Genomic DNA, 10,924 nt, shown 5'->3' on the forward strand with positions numbered 1-10,924 from the left:
GGAAAATGGCTCACACACTTATAGAAGCTGGCAAGTCCAAAGTTCCTGGATCAAATGTCAAGCTGGAGGCTTTTCCTGACTCTTGCAGCTGCAGGGGCTGAGGAGCTTAGAACTGTCAGGCAGTACACTGGCTGTTGACTCCAATGAATGATGAATCCAAGATCTCCAGGCCGAATGGTGGATTGTTCACCCATGGACAGTTGTAGGCAGCACAACAGAATCCTGATCCACAGAAGAATGTCTCTTCTCCCAGGATGTTCACAGATATACTGGAAGCAGGCTACATCCTAGGGAAGCTCTCTTTCAACAGATTGGCCACTCAAAACATAATCATCTGATCCCATCATGAGAACAACCACACACAACAGCTCAAACCACACAGAATTGTTCAGCCAAGTTGACACACAGCTCCAACTATCAGTGTGTGAACTTCCAAGTTTACAGCTGGTACCCATTTACCTAGCTTAGATGGCTCAGGATGAGCTGAGCAGAACCTGATCAAATGAAGAGAAATATTTTTGGCACTGTAAACTGGTGTAAATTGCTGCAACTTGATGGCTTACTCTAGACTGGACTTTGCTTATGGATGCAGATGCTCTATTCTAACTGCAAGAGGTTATTCAGAGAAAAACACATGCTTGTCTCTTCAGAGTACTGGTTTCATAGAGACAGTTTAGAAATTTGCTATCTACAATGGAGGAGATAAAGGCATGAAGTGGCTGGCTTACATGCTTGCATGTGTATTTTTAACAGATTGGGATGGGGAAGTTAATTATTCAAGTATGAAAGGGCCAATATCTAGAAGAGCCAGGGGTGGCTTGTGGTACAGTAACTTGTTTGGTATGGCTCTTCTAGACATGGTCTTTGTGATTCTCACAAAGTCATCTGGTGAGAGATGACTGGGTGGAATTATGTAAATGTGAGGTACTTGTGGCCCCACCAGGGGGATTGGATAGCTTGTTATTAATGTAAATAAGGTACATTGCACCCTTGTGGGGGTGAAACCATGTATGGAACCCTAAGGTGTGGACTGGTCAGTTTTCCCATTCCATTAGGCTTAAAATGACCAATTCTAGAGGTAGAAAGAGGGGATCTCACTACCATCAAGAGAGAAGAGCCAAGAGTGTAGCATACCCTTGGATCCAATATCCTTGTGCTGAGATGCCAGACTACCACTCATCTGTCAGTTTGTCACACCAAGGTGGATTGAGTGCTGCTGTGAGGCAGAAAGATGGTAGAGAAAAACCACAGCAGCAGAGGCAGCAGAACCAAGAGACTGGCATGAAACAAGGCTTCCCAACTCATGGAGCAAGAAAGCGGAGTGCCTTTGGGCAGGAGGCTTGCTGGTGGAGAGAGGTGCTTCACTCAGCACCTATTGGCAAAGCTAAAAGAGTTTTGTAACACTGGCCCAAGTAGGGCAGAGGCAGAGGCCAGAGAGAAGCAAAACTGTGGCACAGCTGAGAAGTTGTCCTGATTGTAGAACTGTATCCTGAATTGTTTCTGACTGAATTATAACCATTACTTCCCTAATAAACCCCATATACATGAGTATTGTCTGTGAGTTCTGTGTGGCCATTGCAACAACTTATCAAATCCAGTAGAGAAGTAGAGAATGCTGGAGGAGGGATGGTTGGTGTCAGAATTGGTAAAAGGGTTAGAGGGCGGTTGTATGTCTGATCTCCACCTGGCAGGAACCAGTCTTGGACTGTTAATGTTCATCTTGATTCTCCTCTCCTCCTTGTGAAGGTAGAGGAGGTCAGACACCTTCCCCACACCCTATTGCAGAAGACTTTTGCAGCAGATTTGCCCAATGCAATACATTATTTGATTTCCTAACTGTTGCTTTCATAAGCTTTGATTGTGGAACCAAGTAAGATGAAATCCTTGACAACTTCAATCTTTTCTCCATTTATCAAGGTGTTGCTTATGAGGATATGAGGATTTTTGTTTTCTTTATGTTGGAGTATAATCGATAGTGAAGGCTGCATCAGTAAGTGCTTAAAATCAGTAAGTGCTTAAAATCATCCTCACTTTCAGCATGCAAGGTTGTGTCATCTGCATATCACAGGTTGTTAACAATTCTTCCTCCAATCCTAATGCTGCAGTCTTCTTCATATAGTCTAGTTTCTTCAATCATTTGCTAAGCATACGCACTGAATAAGTGTGGTGAAAGGATACAACCCAGTTCCATACCTATCCTGATTTTGTGCCATACAGTATCCCCTTGTTCTATTTGAATAATAGCCTCTTGGTCTATGTTGGTCATGAGCACAATGAAGTGTACCGAAATTCCCATTCTGCACAATGTTATCTATAATCTGTTATGATTCACACAGTTGAATGCCTTTGCATAGTCAATAAAACACAGGAAAATATCTTTCTGGTATTTGCCTTCAGCCAAGATCCATCTGACATCAGCAATGATATCCCTCATTCTACATCCTCTTCTGAATCTGTCTTGAATTTCTGGCAATACCCAGTCTGTGTACTGCTGCAATGGTTTTTGAATTACTTTCAGCAAAATTTTACTTGTCTGTGATATTAATAATATTGTTCAGTAATTTTTGCATTCTGTTGGATCACTTTTCTTTGGAACAGGCACAAATATGGATCTCTTCCAATAGTTTGGCCAGGTGTCTGCTTTTAAATTTCTTGGCATAAACAAGTGAGCATGTCTAGCATTGCAACTGTTCATTGAAACATATCAGTAGGTATACTATCAATTCTTGAAACCTTGTGTTTTGTCAATACCTTCACTGCTGATTGGACTTCTTCCTTCAATACCATCAGTTTCTGATCATTCCTCCTGGAATGGTTTGAATGTTGTCCAATTCTTTTTGGTACAGTGACTCTGTGTATTCCTTCCATCTTCTTTTGATTCGTGCATCATTCAATATTTTTGCCCATGAATCCTTTAATATTGCAACTCAACTTGAGGCTTGAATCTTTTCTTCAGTTCATTCAGCTTGAGAGATGTCACATGTGTTCTTCTCTTTTGGTTTTCTAACTCCAGGCCTTGGCACATTTCATTATAATCCTTAACTTTATCTTCTCGAGCTGCCCTATGGAATACTCTATTCAGCTCTTTCACTTCCTCATTTCTTCCATTGGTTTTAGCTATTCTCCATTGACGAGCAAATTTCAGAGTCTCTTTTGACATCCTTTTGGTCTTTTCTTCCTTTCCTATCTTTTTAATGACCTTTTGCTTTCTTAACGTATGATGTCCTTCATGTTGTCCCACAATTCATCTCGTTTTCAGTCATTGGTGTTCATTCTGTTAAATCTATTCTTTAGATGGTCTCTAAATTCTGGCAGGATATACCTAAAGTTATATTTTGGCTCTGTGGACTTGTTATAATTTTCTTCAGCTTCAACTTAAACTAAGGAGGTCTGGTGGCTCAGTAGTTAAAGCATTTGGCTAGTAACCAAAAGTTGGCAGTTCAAATCCACTAGTTGCTCCATGGGGCAGTCTGCTTCTGTAAAGATTTACGGCCTTAGAAACTCTATGGGGCAGTTCTACTCTGTCCTAGAGGGCTGCTAGAAATTGGAATTGACTTGATAGTGGTGGGTTTTGGGTTTTAAACTTAAACTTGCATATAAGCAACTGATAGCTTGTTTCACAGTTGGCCATTGGCCTTGTTCTGACTGACGATATTGAGCTTCTCTATCATCTCTTTCTACAGATGTGATCAATTTGATTCATGTGTATTCCATCTGGCATGGTCCATGTGTAATGTCTCCCTTTATGTTGCTGAAAAAAAAGTAATTGCAATGAATAAGTCATTGGTCTTGCAAAATTCTATCCTGCAATCTCCAGAGTTATTTCTAGCACCAAGGCCATATTTTCCAACTTCTAATGCTCCTTCTTTGTTTCCAACTTCCAAATACCAATCATCAGTAATTATTAATCCACATTGATTGCATTTTTGGTCAAAATTTCAGACTAGAGAAGTTGGTAAAAATCTTCAACTCCTTCATCTTTTGCTTTAGTGGTTCATGTGTAACTTTGAATAATAGTAGTATTAATTGGTTTTCCTTCCAGGCATATGGATATTACCTTATCACTAACAGCATTTTATTTCAGGATAGATTGTCAGATGTTCTTTTTAAGGATGAATGTGACACGATTCCTGTCTAATTTGTCATTCCTGGAATAGTAGACCATATGACTGTCTGACTCAAAATGACCAATACCATTCACTAATGTCTAGGATATTGAACTTTATGCATTCCATGTCATTTTTGACAACTTCAATTTTCCCGTATTCGTACTTTGTACCTTCCACATTCAGATTATTGATGGATGTTTACAGCTGTTTCTTCTCATTTTGGGTCATGCCATATCAGCAAATGAAGGTCCTGAAAGCTTTAGTCCATTCACATCATTAAGATTGACTCTACTTTGAAAAAGCAGTTGTTCCCCAGTGGTATTTTGGCTGCTTTCTAATCTGAGGGGCTCATCTTCTGGCACTATTTCAGAAATGTTTCATTGCTATTCATAATGTTTTCAGTGGCCAGTTTTTTAGAAGCAGACCACTATGTCCTTCTTCATAGTCTGTGTTAGTCTGATGCTCCCCTGAAACATGTCCACTATGGATGACCCTGCTTGCATTTGAAATACCAGTGGCATGGAGTCCAGCATCACAGCAACACTGCTGTATGACAAACTAACAGACTAGTGGTGGATTTCTACATAGTGTTTGCAAAATAAAATACTCTCTCATATTCATATCTAAGCAATTATAGACTCAAATATACAGGATTCAATAATAATAATTTTAAAAATCAGTGTCACCATTTTTAAATGTTAAATTCTAATTTTAACATATTCCCAAAACCAATTTTCTATTCATTGATCATTTCTGAGCTTCCAAAATAGAAATTTCATATAATTCATCCTAAGCAACATAGGATTACTGGGCTGAGACACTGCTTTACCTTGCTGTTTGTTTAATGGAGCTATTAAAAACAAACAAGAAAAAGAAAACAAACAAACAAACAGTTGCTGTTATGTCTATTTCGACTCCTGGAGACCCCTGTGTGTCAGAATAGAACTACACTCTGTAGGTTTTTTTTTTTTTTTCAATTATTATATTTTATTTTTGCAGTGTTCCCTCCCCTCCCCTCCATATAGGGTTTTCAATGGCTCAATGGCTGATTTTTCAGATTGCCAGACCTTTCTTCCAAGGCACCTTTGGGCGGACTTAAGCCACCAAACTTGTGGTCAGCAGTAGAGCATATTAACTATTTGCACCCTATAAAGACTCTTTCAGTTTTTACAAAACAAAACAAAACAAAACAAAAAAAACCTCACTGCCATGGAATCGGATCTTACTCATAGCAACCCTTCTTGGGTTTCCAAGGCAGAATCACTATGGAAGTAGATTGTCCAATCTTCCTTCAGAGGAGTGGCTGATGGGTTTGAACCACCAGCCTTTTGGTTAGCAGTTTTTAAGGACCCATATTTCAACTCTCAGAAAAACTCACTGCCCTCGAGTTGGATCCAACTCATAGTGATCACTCTTTGGGTTTTTGAAGCGGTATCACTACAGAAGAAGATTGCCCAAACTGCCAGCCTCTGGTCAGTGGTCAAATGCCATAGGCACAAAGCCACCAGAGCTCCTTATGTTTCAACTACATTAATTAATATTATATAGATAACTAGCTTTGTGACCTTGGACAAGTACCTTGCCTGTTATGAACTTTTCTTCTCTACTATAATATGAGGGGGTGAGGCTAGACTCTTTCTTCTAGCTAAGACATTATGTGACTTATATAGGAAGATTTGAGGCTCTAAGTAAACGTTCAATGGCCCACACTCCAGGTATAGCTAAAAGCAGAGCTGCTTATGGAGAATAGCTCTGCTAATATAGAGATTTAAGAAAATATTAAAAGAAGAATGCTTAGGTAAATAAAATGTTCTAACTGAAGAATCATGAATTTATTAAAAGTCTATCACCATTTAAAATGCATAATTTTAGCATAAATACTCTAGAAATACTCAAGTAGTTTGCTATGTGTTATCATGAATAATGGGGGCTCTGTATCTAGATTTGTCATATGTCATTAATGAATTAACTATAGAATGCAAACTATAATTATCTTGAAATATCTATTTGCTGTTTAATTATATTTAATTTTAGACTCACCCAAATGACCTAATAAAAATTTGGGATGCTAAATGATTGTCTCATCTCCTTACTCTGTGCTATTTGCTGGCAATAATTAGTTATATTAATTGTGGGATTTTATTTTCCCTTAAAAAACTAATGTGGATGAGAGTGAACCTAAATAAAACATCCTAAAAATGTAATTCATTTTGTTCTAAGGTTGTAGTAAACTATTGTTTGAGCTAAAATCAATAAAGTAATCCTTTGTACACCATCACCAAGTCAATGTGGTATACTGCTTGGATACAGCATATGGTCATACTTTTCCACACAACACTCTGACATTCCTTGCTCAAATGGGCCCAAGTCTTTCCAAGGCCTTCAGAGACCTCTTTCCTGGGTCTTTCCTCCCAAGAGTGATCTTTGTCATAGGCCTGGGGAGCGGCCAAGAGGAAGCTGAGTTGGGGATGTGGGCAGAGCTGGGAGTTGTGGCTGAGAGGGGAGGGAAGCCCTTCACAGTGTAAGATTAAATCTGGGGTAAGGGGACAAGTGGATGGGCTAGGGAAGGAAACAGAGAACTAAATTCCAACCTGGTTTTTGACATTGTATTGCACTGGACAAATCTGCTACAAAAGACCTCTTTAAAGTGCTGAAGAGGAAAGATGTCTCTTTGAAGACTAAGGTGTGCCTAAACCAAGCCAAGGGTGGTTTCAATCACCTCATATGCATGTGAAAGCTGAATAATGAATAAGGAATGCATGTGAAAGCTGAACAATGAATAAGGAAGACTGAAGAAGAGTTGATGCTTTTGAGTTGTGGTATTGGCAAAGAATACTGAAAGTACCATGGTCTGCCAGAAGAACTAACAAAGCTGTTCTAGAAGAAGAGCAGCTGGAATGCTCCTTAGCAGTGAGAATGGCCAGACTTTGTCCTACCTACTTTGGTCATAGCATCAGAATGGAACATTCCATTCCCTGGAGAAGGGTAGCATGCTTGGTAAAGTGGAGGGTCAGCGAAAAAGGGGAAGGCCCTCAACGAGATGGACTGACATAGTGACTGCAACAATGGGTTCAGGTACAGCAAGGAGTGTGAGGCTGGCGCAGAACGAGGCAGTGTTTTGTTCTGTTGTGCATGGGGTTGCTATGAATCAGAGATGACATGATGACACCTAACAACAACAACATGAAGGCATATTGGTCAAACCATCAGAGAGAACATAATTTATTTACAGTTATCTTTGTTTATTGTAAGGTTGTGGTGAAGAAGAGAGGAGGCACAAAGAGTGGGATAAAGAAAGGTTTTATTCTGCGCTCATGGGCAAGGTTCATGGGTCCCTGAGATGGGGCCAGAGAAGTCGCACCACCCGGACAGGAGGGAGAGATTTATATAATTTCATTTTCTCCCTCCCCAGTGGACTTGAGTGGAAGCAGAAGGAATAAGGCAGGAACCAATCAGGTGGAAGCACTTCATTAGCACAATGTGGGAAAATAGTTGGGGACTGTCTATAGCCATTAAGGGAGAGGGGAGGGCCTGTGCTGATTCCAGGAACAAAGGGCTATCTGCATCTGGGTTCAACATGGGCTGCGGTTAGGTTCTTTCCTGACTGGCCAGTTTGTAATTTCTTCTTGCATGGTTGGTCAGTTTGTAATTTCTTCTTGCTCAGTCCTTTACCCGCCTGACTTGCTGTGTTCCCACTTGACATTCTGGCCTTTTTGGTGATAAAAGGGTGATGTTATCATTCTGGCTACTTCCTGTTGACAGGGTCTAAGTAGGACTATAGGCCAGAGTCAGTGGGGATTGGGTCAGTCGGTAGGCAAGTGTACGGGTGTAGGACTAACTGGTTGACAGTTAACTCTGGACATTTCTTTGAGTCAGTTTTGGAGGAATCTAAGGAAGCAAGGGGTGAAAAGAAAAAAAAGACATTAATATAAGAGGTCCTATAAGGGGCATTAACCAGGCTGTTAGTGGTAATTGGAACCATTCAAATGGTGAGGTTCCCATTCGGTGTTTATTGCATAATTCTTCACTCAGGTCAGCGTGTCGACGTTCTGTTTCACCAGGCTGGATTCATTGATGAAGTAACAGAACTGTTCTCTAAGAAAGAGGCAGGTTCCACCCTTTTCAGCTGTTAATAGGTCCAGGGCTCTTTGATTCTGTAAAGTTAACTTGGGCCAGAGAGGTTAATTGCCGTTGGAGGGAGGTTAAAGAATTTGCAGTGGTTTCTAGTGTCACCTCTAAATGGTTCTGAAAATCCTGTGCTGATATTATGCTGTGGCCTAATGCTCCTCCTGCCATTCTGGCCACAGTGAAGGAGGCTGAGACCTACCATGATGGGTAAAAAGGTAGCTGTTGTCTGTGCGGGTTCTGTATCTGGTGGTAGGTATTGGTTTGTGTGTTCCTGTAAAAGTAGTCTGGGGAAGGAGGGATAAGGAAGATGGGAGGCCAAAGGAGAGTAAGAATTAATAGCAATAAAAGGGTTGTTGAGGGGTCTATTTTGTTATTAATGAAATATGTAATGTGATTTGTTGCCTGACAGTTAGAGGGTTGCCCATCAATTCCCATGACTGAGACTGGGGAGGGAAATAATTATTCTGGGAAGGAGGGAAGGACAGAATAGGTTGTCCCCGTGTCGACCAAGAAGGATGCCGTCTTACCCGCTACCTTGAATGTTACCCTGGGCTCGGCAAAAGTAATTGGGGTTGATGAGTCAAGGTTTCTTCAGTCTTCAGCCGCTGCTGGAGAAGTTGGCCCCCCATGTCTTGGCATGGAGGGACAATCACTTTATCAATGTTCCATATGACTGCACACCAGACAGGGTCTGGAAGGTTGTCGTGGATGTAGGCAGTGGTTGGCCTAATGGCCTTCCTCCCCACATTTGAAGCAGGTTCCAGGCGGTAAGCTGTTTATGGCTGATGGTAAGTTGTTTCTGGCTGATTGTGTAGGTGCTGCTGGTCTCAGGGCTTCCATTACGGCTTGGGTTTGTAGACTAGCCTTCTGGTGAATCCAAGACTCCCTATTTGCCTCAGCCTGCTCCTCCTGGTTATTAAAGACTTTAAAGGCCATATTTACCATGTCTTGGATGGGAATCTGGGGCCCCTTGTCTGCCGTTTTAGTTTTTAAAGTGGAAAAAAGGATGATATAAATGTCATGCCAGGGTTCCAGCAAAATGACAGACTAGGCAGAAAGATTCACAGACCCTTTTCAACAAAGAAAAGGGAAACCAATTAACACAGACACAGAAGATAATCTTAGACCCTTGAGCCTTGAAGGGAAGGATATAGAAGTGGACTAAACCCCAACTAGCAGAAGAACTTGCGTGAAAATACCAAAAAAGGAGACATATGGAGCTGCGTCTGGCAGTGATCCTGAGCTATCCTGACGGCACAGACAGCTTAGAGATTCCCAAGTGGTGGTAGGACCTAAGAATTAACCTAAAAATCAGCCCTGCTAGCCAGGGACTGCACAGAGGACTGTGCCTGGTAGCTGGGGAATAAACCAAGAAGGTGAAGAGAAAGGCAGGCTGAGTGGTGGACTTTTGCCAGTCTGGAGGATGCCGCCATTATGAAGGTTTAAAAGTGGCTTGACTATTTTGGATATTTAAAGAGACAGCGCTCCTGCAGATTCCTGGGGCTTGAGAACACGTTCTGCTTTCCAGCAACTCCAAGGACACTCCAGACCCACAAGACTGAAAAAGAACAACATTCCTCTTATTACTCTCATACCCCTCACACACTTGGTGAACAGAGATGCGACCATCCCCCACTCCCACTTACTTTCTGGGCCCTCAGGAACTCCATCACAGTCTGTGTGCTCAGACGGAGCCGGGGTGCCCTGCCTTGTCTTCCACCGATTCTTTTTTTTTTTTTTTTCACTTTCTTTTTTCTGAGGATTAGTCTGCTTGTATTTGTCTATTTTAAAACTACTATTATTATTAATATCTTTGTCCTTTTTATTATTATTCTTAATTTTCCCCTCCCAGGTCCTAGTTTACAGCATTTTTTCTTTTCCCTGCTCCTGGTTAAAATTTTTTTCCCCCTTTTTTTCTCATGGTTAACCCTGCTCCTTGTTTTTCTTTTTGCAATTTTCCCATTTTTTTCCATCATTATTATCCTTCTCTACATTTTTTCTCTTAGTTCCCTATCACCAGACATTACAGGTTTTCTTCCTCTTTTTCCCTTTTTTCTTTTTTTGGTTACTGTTTCTGTGTGACTACATGGTGTGTTTTATGTCCATGTGCTTTTACTTTTTTGATGACTATTCAGTTGTAATTTGTGTCTAACTAAATGGGAGACAACAGTCCCCATAAGACACTACTACACCTACACCTGCTGCAACTTCACTTACTGAGTGAGAGCCACTACCTCCTTCTCCACCAATGGGACAATGATAAAAAACCACCAGAAGAGCCTGAATCACCCTTGGCTGCTCTTCACAAACAGTTAACACAGATCTAAATACGACAACAGCACGATGCCTTGGAGAAAACAGACCATCACAGTCCACACAAAGAAGAAGGATAAAGTGGTAGAAACAAGGGAAGAGGATACAGACTCAGAACACATCCATGAGGAAGAAGGAGCACTGGAACTCTCTGATAAGGAATTCAAAAGAATTATCTTTGGTATCTTCAAAGGATTGAGAGAAAGACCAAAGAAAACACAGAAAAAAAACCTTGGAAGAATCTTGGAAGAAAATACAAGAACAAAATGACAAAATAAATAAAAAAATTAGAAATGATTCTAAATCTACAGATAGAAATCCAGAAGATTAATACTAAATTGTCAGAAATAGATAACACATTGGAAGGGCAAAGG

This window comes from Orycteropus afer, unplaced genomic scaffold, assembly GCF_000298275.1.
Source record: "Orycteropus afer afer isolate SDZICR_OR568_19922 unplaced genomic scaffold, OryAfe1.0 scaffold00499, whole genome shotgun sequence".
Taxonomy (NCBI): domain Eukaryota; kingdom Metazoa; phylum Chordata; class Mammalia; order Tubulidentata; family Orycteropodidae; genus Orycteropus; species Orycteropus afer.